Source organism: Malus domestica, chromosome 16 (genome assembly GCF_042453785.1).
Source record: "Malus domestica chromosome 16, GDT2T_hap1".
Lineage (NCBI taxonomy): Eukaryota > Viridiplantae > Streptophyta > Magnoliopsida > Rosales > Rosaceae > Malus > Malus domestica.
The window spans coordinates 34,524,039-34,538,034 of NC_091676.1; the positions used below are offsets into that span (position 1 = coordinate 34,524,039).

Genomic DNA, 13,996 nt, shown 5'->3' on the forward strand with positions numbered 1-13,996 from the left:
CATCGAGTTGTAAAAGAAGGTTTCATAGAGAACCCATCAGATAAATTGTGTTTATTTGAGATTCTGTGGGAGCAATTTTATCATTCTAGTTCTTTATGTGGATGATATATTGCTCACCACAAATAGTCATAGTTTGTTGGATGAAACTAAAGTTTTCTTGCAAAGACACTTCGAGATGAAAGACCTGAGAGATGACACTTATGTCCAAGGGATTCAGATCAAAAGTGAGAGAATAAGAGGGCTGTTGGGTTTTCCACAAAGAGCATACATAAAAAAGATTTAATATGTCTTCATGTGAGACTACAGAAATGCCCATATCAAAGGGTGATATATTGATCGAACTGTAGTGTCCCAAAACAGACTTGGAGAGGAAGATGATGGAAGATAAGCAATATGCATCCTGGGTTGGGAGTTTGATGTATGCACAAGTGTGCACAAGGCCTGATTTAGTCTTCACCATTTCGGTGCTTGGTAGGTTCCAATCCAGTGCTGGAGAGGCTTACTAGAATGCAGCAAAGAGTGTAGAGATATCTTTAGAGAACTAAAAGATCATACGTTAGTCTACAGAATGACATAGGACCAAAGATCATATGTTAGTCTACATAAGGACATAAAACATCGTTTTAGAAGGTTACAATGACTTAGATTTTGCGGGTTGTCCAGATGATATGAAATCAACATGGGGTTGTGTGATCTTAATGGCATGTGGAGCAGTATCTTGGAAGAGTGTAAAATAACAGAATGTGGTTGCTTCAAACTATGTTTGCAGAATACTTGTCCTATTGTGAAACTGTGAATCTAGCCATTTGGTTGAAGAATTTCATAACAGGACTACAAGAGGTAGACTCAATCTTGAGACCTATACAGATTTATTTGACGACAGAGTAGCTATATTTTTCACTTAGAATAATAAAAGGTAAAATGCAACAAGGAACTTGGATATGAAGTATCTCATTTCTCGAGAAAAGGTGGTAGCTAGTTTGGTCAAGATTGAGTAATTGGAGACTAATTCAATGATTGTTCATCCATTGAATAAGGCTGTTATCATAGCGGTTTTCAAGAAGCATGTCAGCAAAGCATAGGGGTAATGGGTGATTTTGATGCAGCAAACTCATGCAGGAAACCAGTGGGAGCAAACTGATGCAGGAAATCAGTGGGAGCTGCATATCAGGTTCATTTTAAATGTTAGTTTTCTTCAGTTGCAGTTCATGTTCTGGAAGTTGTATTCGAGTATTAATAATAAAGGCTTCTTAGCTAATAAAGAAAAATGTTGTAAGGTTGTTAAAGTTCCCAAAAAGTATACAGCATATAGTTATGATAATGCATGAATGTTTTTATGCATGATGATTAATGATCTTGAATTATCATGAAGGAAAAACAACCTAAGGGCTTCGTTCAGAAGCACTGGGATTGCTTTCAATCCTGAAGGGGACCAAATGTTTGACATATTACAAATACATATCCAGTCATGTCTTACATTGTTTTTATATCTTGTTGGAGTCTCATGTGTTGGTTAGTTTCATTGTAAGTAATTATGGGGACGGTACTCTTTGAAAGTTGAGTGTGTTGCCCTATAGTTCTCATGAATACTTGTTAATGACAGAGACTGGTAAATCGAGAAAATGTCAAAGACTAATCTCATGGCCAATTCAGATTCATTCCATATTAAGTATAAACTATACAAGTTGACAAAGTATTTGCTCTAGTGGGAGAATGTAAGTTCTATATGAGAGCAAACACTTTGTGATTTGATTAAAGACATTTGGAATGATAAGGAGATTAGGATTGACACTTGTGGTAGACTTATCAGGAATTGTATTTCTTTGGAGATTCAAGTCAGATACATTCTCGGTAAGACTAGAACTCTTCTAGCTGATATAATGCATGAGTGTTTCACGGTGATAAGGCTACTCTTTGATAAGGATCACTTAATGGGAGGGATCCTGATTGAATTCCATCGTATGAAGTATAAAACTGAGGTCCCTGCTCTCTCACAGGACACGCAAGTTTATAGAAAACTCAAGCCCCATTGAGCGAGCCTTGCTTTCGGTTGTGTAGAGTTGCAGAAGAACTTCAGTTATTAATCCTAGTTCTCTGAGACGATGTCTTCTACAGGTAAGTGGTTAAGTTGATAATTATGAATAAGTTTTTCCGTTGCAGAATTTACTTACAATTATGTCATACGATATTGAAATTTAAATAGGACGTGTTAAAAAAATTGTGCTTTCTCAATAAAACAAATAACACAATAATATCACACAAATTTGTTCAAATAAGATCGAACGATTGAGACAATCTTGCAATTCATGTTAAACAACATAATGTAAAAACAAGGGGTAACTAAGTTTCACACCCTCCAGGTGCACAATAGAAAAGGATCCTCGCTTTTCCTAAAGATCCTAGGGATCCTGCAATTGTGTATGTTCATCATATATCGTGCGGTCAGTTTTCGTTATGTACTATTTATATTTAAATTTTAAATGATTTTTTATCGCACGATGTACGATAAACAAACACAATTGCAGAATCTCTAGAATTCCCAAGAAAAAGAGATCCTTTTCCGTGCACAATGATTTTAACAAGGTAAAACCCTTCCACTACGAAAAATCTTCTGGCACTTTTCCAGTCAAAGTTCAATCCACTATAAAAGGGACTGGATCGAAACTCATCTTACTAGACAACGGATACTGAGGGGTGAATTGATATTAGCACTGGACACGTTTTCAATGTTTTTTAAAAAAAAATTCTAAAGTTAAACTATCAAAAACATTTTCAAATTTACAAAAAATACAAAGTTGTTACTTTTGTTTCATTTTCATTTTGCAAAACAGTTATTTTAGAAACTGCTATTTACACTTCAAAAATCTTATTTTTCACTTCTCACAAGTTTATTTTTCATTATAATAAAGAAAGTTCATAGTGCAAAATGAAAATCTTGATGCCAATAACAATTTCGTTTTTTTTTAATAGAACAAAACAGTTCTTTAAAAAATCATTTTGTAAATTGTTACCTTACTTGCCCTAACCCGAGGGTCTTTAACAAAGTGTTTTCAAATTAGACTATCTTTAGGGATTAAGCTAGACTGACTAAAACCCATTTGGTATTTTTTTTTAATACCAAAAATTGCTTCATTAAGCAATAAAAAAGATTTGGTAAAACTAAAATATCCTGCTTATTTTAAAGAAAGAACTAATACACAGTTCCTCAATAAACTTTTTATTTTTTTCTTTAATAGGAAAACACTTTGTCAACTTTTCTTTGTTAATACTAGGCACTTTTAGGCCCAAACAATGGATCCAACCAAGAGAGGAACCCAGCAAGGCCGATAAGAGAATGCAAAGCCCAAGACCCAGGGAGCTTAAAAGAGGACAAGCCTGAGCACAATGGTCGTTCCTAAATCTAGCCGACCAGGGAGTGCAAGAAGGATTACGAATGTCGTAAGCACGTGAGCAAAATGGCAACCTTATTTTGTTTGTCAAATTTTCTTCAGTTCATTTGGACTTGTAATGTGCTAATTTGATTTTAAGTTCTACTTTCCGCTCATTGGTTCGAAATTTGGTTGTGATAAGAAGATCAAACAATTGATTCGGGTATGTATAGGCATTTCGACAAGAAGTTTAGTGACATCCACTACAAAAAAAAAAGTGATCTAAGAACACAATTGATTTGTGTCCTTTTCACTTTCATTGAGCACGTATATATAAATATATATATATGTGTGTGTGTGTGTGCGGGCGCGGGCGCGCACTTTTTAATGTCAATGAGCACAAAAATATCTCAAATGTGCTTTCTTAAACAAAAAGACATATTAGTTTGTGTCCTCAGTAAAGTATATTGTGCCTATTGAAATTTGAGCACCAAATTTTGTGCCCCTATTTATAGATATCAATTTATAAAAACACAAAAAACATTTTTGGGCTCTTTGATTTAATATATTTAAATCAAATGATTTTATAGACACAATGTTCATGTCTTGCTTCACAAGTCTGGACACAAAATCATATTTTAATATTAGCTTGTATTGATCAAGGCCCATCGCACCCTACACCAAACAATGGTGAGCAATAACATTACATGAGTTTTTCAAAAACTACAATCCTACCTTCCTTTCCTTTTTCTCATTACCTACTTTTTCAAAAAATAAACTTAAATATATCATTGGTGTTGTCAAAAGACACAATTATATATTCTTTATTATTATTTCAAAGACTTATGACCCACTCATTCCTTACTCTCTCTCTCCCCCTAACCCCACTTTCTCTCTCTCTCCTTCCACTCTCTCTCTCTCTCCTTTAACTTAACCCAACCACACCGAAAGATGGTATAGGAATCCCAAATATATATATATATATATATTTAAATTAAAATGGAGAACCTATATGGATCGTCGGCTTGGTTGAGATTAAATCTTGAATGTTCATGTATAATTAACCCTAAAATAACCTCTATCTTGACCTCACTTCACTCTCAGTCTCGCATCTCCTCCGCTGAAACCAAATCGAGCTCTCCTCCTTCCTTAGTCCTCCCACATCAGTGACATAATCCAAATTTGTCAATTGAATCGTGAATCCTCACACAGCAATCCTCAGTCCTCACTTGTGAATCTGTCCCCTGAATCGCGACTCCACCCATTGTCCACTCCACCTCGCATGAATTGAGCTCTCGATCTCAGTCCTCACTCTTCTTCACTACACAAGGTAACAAATTTTTGCAATAAACTCAACCAAAGCTCATGGAGATTGTTAGATTTTGAATATGAGTTTCTGAATTAGGGCTTTTGAAATTAGGGATTTTGAATATTTTTTTTTTTTTACATTTTTTTTATACTTGTCTCTACATGCAATTTTGGATATGAATATGATGGGTTTTTGGTTAATTAATACAACCACCACCTTAGGTCGTCATTAGAGACTCCGAAGTTTCTCGGTGAATAGTTGGTCGACTTTATGTTCAAGGTTACTGGTTTATAGCTTATACTGATGTGACCCCGAAAATCATATCAAATATTCTTATATATGTGTTAAGAAAATTGAATTGAAATATTCAATTCATTTTAACCATGCAAATCCGTACTCTAAGTCTTTGGCTATGAGTCTATCTTTCCCATATCACTTTGTACATTGTTTTTCTTTTTGTTTGGGACACAAACGTGAGTACTGCATGGCATAAGCTTCAGGGCTACATGCCAATTTCCTGGCTCCACTAATCTATTTTATCTGGCTTGATCTCTCGTTATCACTTTATATTATTTGTAAACATCAATTTAAGTTCTTGCTCAGCTTTGATTAGCATATTGTAACGACAAAGAAGGATAATATGTTTTCAAGATCATAGAGAATAACCAGTTTACTGGAACTATTCCCCCTGAGCTTGGGAAATTGGTTAACTTAGAATAATCTTCAAGCACATTCTTTTTTCTTTCACCCTCAGTTTGTTTTTACTTACTTTTAATTTTTATATAACTTGAATAATTTGTAAGCACATTCTTTTTTCTTTTACCTTCAGTTTGCTTTTACTTAATTTTTAATATATATATATATAAAGTGAGAGCCCCAGTTTGGTGAAACATTCTATACTCCTAAAATATCCTTACTTAATGATAGAGTGCAAATCAAGGATTTAATACCAAAAGAGGGAAAAAATAGTAAAAACATTAACTCCAGAATTTGAAACGCGGGAGGAAAGTGAAAAAGAATAGACAATTCTGAGTTTATCAGTTCTACTTCAACTTCCCACGATCGAAACCAGACAATTTGATGATTCCCACGATCAAAACTAGATAGCAGTTTATGATTCCCACCATATGAGTTCAGTTGAAGGTTACACAATAACTACCCACATACCACCACTATATACAAATGAATAATTGAAAAGAGCCCAATTTTCGGAACCAGACTCCGGGACGCGGCTTGGAACTCATCCTTCTTCACACCTTCGATCCCGGACGTCCACTTTCAGGAGCCCAGTCTCCTGGCCGTTGATCCTCTCTCTCCCGATCACAATATTTAAGTAAGTTTTCCATTTTGTGCAAATCCCTAACCCTAACTTTCGGTACTATTTAGCTTTTGATTACAACTTTTCATTCAACAAAATGCATGCTTTTACCAATTCTTCATCCAATTTAATTATTCTTCATCCAATTTTCACCAATTCATATCACTAATTTGGTCCATCTCTAATTAATTTGCTGGGAAAGGACATTGGAATACCCCGAGTGTTTAGTTGGGGTTTCATTTTGATTACAATTGGTTTTAATTTTGTCTCTGCTACATTCACCATTGCTAAACCTAGGTTTTGTGCTCTGCATGCAAGGGGCTTTTCAAAATCAGGTACACCACCTTTTGAATTATGTATTAAGTTTGTTTGTCGCATTGATTTCAAATGGAATTTTGATTCAAACAAATTAGATCGGACAAGGAATTTCCACAGTTGAACCTGAGCCCGTACCTGAATATTGAGTAGTACAGTTCTCAGTTTCTTACGGTTTTGGATATCCACACAATATATTGGGAGCAATCTAGAAATCCCCACAACCGTGTGAGTTGTGATCGTTCTTCTTAAAGTTTTTCATATACAACTTTGATGCTTTTCTTCAAATTTATTTACTATATAGTGTAATTCTTCAGTGATTAGAGATTCTGAAAATTTAGAACATGGGGATTTTTAAATCCTCTCAAGCAGAAAAGGATTGAAAATGAATTTTGATTCAGACAAATTATAGCATGTTTATCATCTTAATATAACACAAATTATAGCATGTTTATCATCTCAGTATTACAATAAGAGGCTCAATAGGTTACCACATGATTCTTTAAGGCTTTTCATCAACTGGGTTCTCTTCTTTCTTTCTTTCGTTTAAAGATTTGGTTGAATTGGTTAAAAAAACATTGCGGGTACTCAAGGTTCTGTTTAGAATCATTGTTGAGTTTCTGAATTTTCATCTATGGTTTTTGATTAATTTCTCAATTGGGATTATTTCTTACCAATTTCCTTTGAGATTCGTGCGTTTGTTTGTTAATGCTCTGTTTCTTCATTTTTTTATAGGAAATGAAACTGCTCTCTTCCTCTTCTTGACACCCACGTTGATAGCATTGATCTTCAAGAGTTAAAGGAGAAGTCTCATCTACATTCAGTCCCTCATCAATAATTTTTTTTACCATCCCTTTTGCAAATTTATTTTTGTAGATTTTTATTTCAATGGATTTTGTTTTTTTGGCTTTAGGGAGTTTTTGTTTATAATAATCCATTTTCTGATTAATCGTGCTTTTTCCATTAGGTTTTCAAATTATTTGTATTTGGTGCTGGCGGCGGAGATAAATGTGATATGGTGTTGTGTGGGTGAGACATTGTAGGGTTAGTAGTTTGAAAATTTTCCAATTCTTTCTTCATTAGTCTATGTAGTTTATTGATTTTTGTCTTGCCAAGACTTTCTACTATTTTGACTTATTTGAATTTCATTATCTGAACTCTGTTCTCTGAATTTGGTTACCTAAATCGCGCCTGATATTTGGGCCGGTGGCTTTGTATGGCTGGCTGGTGTTATTTGGAATTGGAGGCAAGGCACATTAGTTATAATTTTCCAATTCTTTCTTAATTATTCTATGTATTTTATTGATTTTTGTCCTGCCAAGACTTTCTATTATTTTGACTTATTTGAATTTCATTATCTGAACTCTGTTCACTGAATTTGGTTACTTAAATCACGGCTGATATTTGATGTGACCGGTGGCTTTGTATGGCTGGCTGGTGTTATTTGGGGGTGATTTTAGTTATAATGGGAGACAGGGCACATTAGTTATATATGTGCTCATGAACTGATTAGGATTAGAATAGTAGAGTCTTTGCTAATTTATGCGTTTTTATTCTCTGTACTATTATAATCGTCCTTACGTATATTGGGACTAAATTGAATAATGATGCTTCCTTTTCTTCTCAGTGAAAACACATACCAAAGCAACAAAGCTATGGTGGTGGGAATAATCGTTCTCAGGTATGTATCATATGAATGTGTGAAATGAATTAGTTTGCCAAAGTTCACTGTAAGTAGATTGTACATATTTGATTCTCTGTGATATTATAACTGTATTTCGGTTCATACTGGGGAATGGATTTCTTCTAATTAGAGTCTTTATGATGGTCACTTTTAGTTCTCGCATGTATTGGGCAATGCAGTTTTGTTGGTTCATGTTAGGGAATAGGTTGCTTTTACTTAAAGCCTTTACGATGGTCGCTATTAGTTCTCGCACATACGGAAATTAGAGAGTTGTAAACAAATTTGTATCCAACTCGATTGGATTTTCTTTCATTCTTTACCTTTTTCTCTTTCTTCATCTCTATTTGTATCTCTCTCTCTCTCTCTTATTCATCTCTGTTTCTATCACACAAGAAACACATTTAATTAACTTATTTATTATAAATGTTCTAAACTTTTTTATTTTGTAATTGTTAGTGTTTGTAGGTTTTAGAATTAAACTAGTGAGAGTGGCCACGCAATGTTAAGAGTTGTAAAATCGTATAAACACGTAGAAAGTTCTAAATATATGTATGATAGATAATACTTGTATAATATACAGGTGGAAATCTATTTACAACCTTATTTACAATAAAAAGCCAAAATAGATGCCAAAGTAGGTGTCTAGGAGGGAATGAAGTGCTTATTGTAAAATGTATTTTAACAACCTTTATACAACAAATTATTTGACGAATCAACTTTTCAAAAATTGGTCTCAGTACTCATGGGATTACACATCCCTGGTTACTCATACCCATATATGCCGCAAAATAGTTATACAACTCTATCATTGCAAGTCCCCACATCATCTTTCATTGCATTTCAAAACTTCCTTCTTTCTCTTCTTTCTTCTTGTGTAGGTGTTTTCATTGCTCCATTACAAATTGGAAAAAAAATGGAAGTTGTCAACGTCAATAAGTGACAGGTTCAATAAAAATGAGAAAACAATATATATATATATATATATATATATATGATTTAACAATGAAAATAAGTGTAAACCTTAAATCTTATATGAATCCAAGTTATCAAGACCATTCATTCTCAAATCAAACAATTCAATTATGCTCAAACCAAATTGGTCTAATACATAAGGAAATCTTGTAATTCATATTTCAGTTGAGATCTTATAAATTTCAAAGTACCGTTGTGTGTTCAAATACTTAGTAATCAATCTGCTAAACTAAAATAAACCTCCATATAGTTTATAGTACTCACCAAACATTTTATTTTGACTACTTGCGTTCACTTTTGATTTGGATCAAAGTATGAGAGAGTTGTTAGGATGACGGTGAACAAAATCGACTACTTATAGTTGAATTTCTTCACTGCTGGCCTGTAAGTTGCAGTGAGAGAGAGAGAGAAAGAATAAAAAAAGGAAAGAAACGAACGCGAAGGGACAGAGACTACCCAAAAGATTATAATAATGACATATTTGTCGTGATTATAGCTATTCAACTATCAATAATGCATTATTTTAGGTTGAAATTCCAGAGCATTTGAGTGGCAACAACCACATAATAAACAAAATGATTCGAGAATAGACCCAATTTGAAAGCATAATTAAAAACAATTATTCAAGATGGACTGTGATGAGTCGATATTATTCCATATTTTACCCTAATCTTACTTATAATTTGTTGGTTATTTGAGAGAATTTTAATATTTTGCTCTCTATTTCAATTGTAGGACATGTGGATGATCATACAAAATGAAGGAATTTTGGAGTAATTCTGGATTCGTGAGTCTTTGAAGATAATTGTGTCAAAATTCCATAATTTAATTCTAAGCCATTTGATCGTGGCAAATAAAAGAATATTGACTGCACATTACTGCCAATTTGACGTTTTAGGCTTAATTGGGATATAAGTCGGTCAAGATGGTGATTTTTGAAGAAGGTTTCTTCTACAAAGTTGTTGGGGATGAAAGTAAATTTATGTCGTATATAAAACCTAATGGTACAGATAGTCATCTTAGCTCGAAATCTATTAGAGTTGTAATAAAATCAAACGATTAAAAAAAAGAAGGAAACCTCTTAGCTCCAAATCTCCAAAAAATTGCTCCCAACATTAACGAGATGATGACAGTGTAAAAGAAGCGAACTGCAGTGTACTGAGGGTTCCGACAGTAAGACAGATTTTTCTTCCAAAGACAAGTGAGAAATTGTTCGACAAATGATTGAGAGTACTTGGTTGTAAAGTTTAAATCTTCGAATTGGCGCTTGCCTTGCTTAGGTTTTCAACCAACTATTTGTTATGTCTGAAACAAAGGAAGATAGGTTGTTAGCTAAAGAAGCAGAGCGTTCTCTGTATAAGCAACACAACCAGAAATCAGCACCAGATTGTGTCAGCAATCAATTCATATACAACGGAATTGACATATATAACAATTGCAAATATCTTAATGAATATATCAAGATCATCGTCGGGTATTATCTTAGTACACTTTTCTCTTCTTGCAAGTTCTATTAAGAGCATCCCCGATGAGAGACTCTATATGATTAGGGGTGGGTTCAAAAACTCGAAAACCAAAAACATTAGACCGAACATCGAATCGAAACTGAAAAAAAACCGAACTGAACCTTATTGGTTTGGTTTCAATTTTGGAGGTTCGGAAACCGAACCGAATCCCTTTACACTTTATGAATGTATGTCCATGATGTTTCTTTTGTGAAACTTTGTTGCCAAGTTTGAAACTAAGCCTGGGGCTTTTTGAAGAAGCATACTTGGTTCAATTAGAGAAGATATTTCATTGGTTATAAAAGAAAGTTTTGGAAGGCTTTAGAACTTGGAAGAGCTTATTTATTTGTTTGCTTTTTAAATGGATACAGTGATCATTTTTCTTTGCAGTTGAGGTTGTTGATAGAATATGATTGGTTTATATGATCTTGTATATGTACAACTACCTTCCCATTTTCTACTTTCCCCCTTTTCTTATTAGTAGTTTACCAATCCAAGCCTCTTTTCTCAATTTCATATTAAAAAAAGATCGAGTTTTATAAAATAAAAAAAAACCAAAACCGAACCGAACAAAACCAAAAGAAAATTGAATAGAACCGAAGTTTCGGTTTGGTTACGGTTTTGACAAAAAATCGAACCAAAAGAAGCCGAACTATCCCTATATGTGATGCTGCAAAAGTGGTGGATAAAGCCCATTTTAGAGCTTTGAGAAATCTTTGGGGCTCTAAAAAAGATTATCTCCTAATGAGGGGACATATACCTTTTAGGCTCTATATTAAGGCTATACATTTTTTTATGTAGTAATTTGATAATGCGGTAAATTTGTTTTTGTCTTAAATATGTTAGAGCCACATTATTATGGAAAGCTCATTGTAAGGCTTTAGCCCACTACCCCACCTTTCTAGTGTAAATACTATCATTTGTTTTTTTTTTTAAAAAAAACAGAACGATTCATACTCAAACATGTGACAAAACTTACCATATTTGGAATGAGGATCCTCTTCGAATACTTTTTTTGAGGATCCTGGAGATCATTTAATCGTGTCTGTTTATCGTACATTGTGAGATTAGAAATCATTTTGAACTTTTTATTTAAAATAAAACACAAACAGTACCTGACGAAAACTGATCGCACGATGTACGATAAACGGACACGATTAAATAATCCCTAGGATCCTCACAAAAAGGATCCTAAGAGGATTCTCATTCCCATATTTGGAACCAACACCCTGACATCGTCTTGCAAACTCAAGAGATTCCTTTGCAGTCATCTCCGCCTCATGCCAATCCTATTGGTTGACATAAGCAGATGTCCGTTGAGGGACAAACTCTTTCAGCGATGTCCGTTATATGAAATATTGTCTCATCCCTTTAATCATTTTCTCAATCGGATAAAGATTAGGCATGGCAATTCCTGACAGGACCCGATAACCCGACACAACACAACACGAAATTAACAGGTATTCGGGTTGACACGATAACGAATTAGGTCGTTATCGGGTAACCCGATAAGCACCTATTGAGATAACGGGTTGGTTTGGGTATACACGTGGGTAACACGATACACAATAAGCAAAATATTAATTTTATAATTTTATCACCTGATGCGAAATATTATAAGCACACAAATTAAACCCTCTTTTTGACAATTGTAGTATAGATGTAAGTAGGGTATCGTTCTAAACCGGGGATTAGGAGGGCTTGCTAAAACCTCTAAACTGACTCAAAAACAAAAAGAAACAAAGTTAAAAATGTAAACCAAAGACTTTTAAAACAAGAAAGTAAAAGGGGGATTTGGGTTTGGTGAAGTTGAAAGTAAAACAAATAAACTAAAACTTAAATAGATTTTTAAGTAGGCAGATTATAAAATGAATTTGAGAAATAAGATGATGGATGGATTAGTTAGAGGTTCGTTCTTCACACATGACACACTTGTACATGAATCAATTTCCAATTGCTTTTCAATAAACTATGATGCTCAACACCCCAGATTGACCGTGATGCACAAATTAACCCTCAGATTTTCCTTTACTTATTGAATTGGATGAATGCATGCGACAATCCAAATTATTCTCTAAAAGTCCCCTATATGAATGCATAATAGAGATACAATCAGAGATCATTACGTTCAATGAAAATCATAAGTGTTGACGAGGCAATTGTAACTATGAATGCATGATACGTTTGTCAAGAATTCAATTAATGCGATTGTGACAAGCAACCTTCACTACTCATGAATATAAACTTGTAACAATTAGGTGAAACTCATTTATATTCTAGCATCTAATTCATGTATGAAAACTAAGTATGCATCCTTAATAAACATACAAGAATCAGTTATGAAGAAAATAGATAATTGAATTGCAATCACAACTTATCAAATCACAATTGGAAGAAATTAATTCATATCACAAGCATGTTCATGGCTTCAAACTTCCCCCTAACTAAATAGGGGTTTAGTTCCTCATGTTCACAAAACAAAGATAAATAGAATTATACATTGAAAACAAAAGAAAGAAAACACCTAAACGTTCCAACGATCCATGTTGGATAGCAAGCACGTACAAGAACTTTCCTCTTCTTCTTTGTTGCAACACAAGGTTGGAGTGATGTTTTGAAGGGTTGGTTATGTGGAGGAATGGATGGGAAGGAGTTTAGATATGTAGGGAGAGGCAAGGCAAGGCTTGGAGAATGGTTAATTTCTGGATGATTTGAATGAGGTTGCTACCATGGTATTTATAGGAAAAGGATGGACTTGTTTAACACAAAATTCTGGTGGAATTGAGTAGGTGAGCACGGCAAGAGTGGGAATTGTTGGTGGGTTAGGTATTGAGTCATCCATTCACATGTCATGGTGACTTAAGCATTGCATCATCCACTCACATGTCATGGTGATTTAAGCATTGCATCATCACTCAAATTTCTGGTGAAAGTGAATCAATGCCCACGGCATTGAAGAATTTCTTGGTTTTGAGTGAAGTTTTGGTCAATACTTCTAGAAATTTATCCCTTCTTGCAACTTGTATTTGTTTCACCAGATTTTTAGCATGTTCATAGCCTCTTTTGTCTTCAAATTCGTCCATCCTCATGCCTCCATGCTTGCACAATCCAATCTTGGCCCAAAAATGCTCTAGAATGTTCCAAATTGCTCCTTTTTGCATACTTTGACAATAAAACCTGAAATTGCACGAAAATGACTTTAAACACTAAACTAACTAAGGAAAAATAACATAAATGCATGAGAACAAGCCAATTAAGTCGCATAAAAATGCTCCTATCATCACTCGAAAAAAATACTATAATAATTATATATATTAATTTAACAATTTATACCCCTAAAAACTATAACAATTATTGTGACAACCCGTCTCAAATTTTATAATTTTATAAATTTTAAAAGTGTGAATTGACGAAATGCCATGGAGGTGAGGACTTTGATTTTTGTTGACCGTCGTCTAGAGGAACGTATGACTTATTCTTTTGGCATATTTGTATAGTATGGTACGAATGCATAGGCGAAAACTG

General features: G+C 34.0%; 1 long non-coding RNA gene across 1 annotated transcript; it reads left to right on the forward strand.

Moving 5' to 3' along the window:
* Positions 1 to 7,596: 7,596 nt before the first annotated feature.
* LOC114822085 (uncharacterized) lies at positions 7,597 to 9,839 on the forward strand. Its single transcript, XR_003770175.2, has 2 exons — positions 7,597 to 7,991; positions 9,702 to 9,839. It is a non-coding gene; the product is annotated as an uncharacterized lncRNA (long non-coding RNA).
* Positions 9,840 to 13,996: the final 4,157 nt, after the last annotated feature.